This window comes from Otolemur garnettii, unplaced genomic scaffold (genome assembly GCF_000181295.1).
Source record: "Otolemur garnettii isolate 467f Iridium unplaced genomic scaffold, OtoGar3 scaffold00130, whole genome shotgun sequence".
Taxonomy (NCBI): domain Eukaryota; kingdom Metazoa; phylum Chordata; class Mammalia; order Primates; family Galagidae; genus Otolemur; species Otolemur garnettii.
In genome coordinates, this window is record NW_003852525.1 from 1,312,044 (window position 1) to 1,312,280 (window position 237).

Consider the following 237-nt stretch of genomic DNA (forward strand, 5'->3'; position numbering starts at 1 on the left):
ATCACCTAAAACATAATCACGTGTCTCTTTTTCATGAGTTTAAAACAACGTGGTTCGCCTATAACCACTAGGTGGCGCTGCACCTGTAGATTTGAAAATCCATCAATGTTATTGTTGACAGAACAGTGACGGAAACAGATTTCATGAAGCAACATTAATCACTTATTGTTTTACTCCAGATGAAAACTGCATGCTTCAAATGATAATTGGAAAATGCGGGAGGAAAATGTTCTTGTT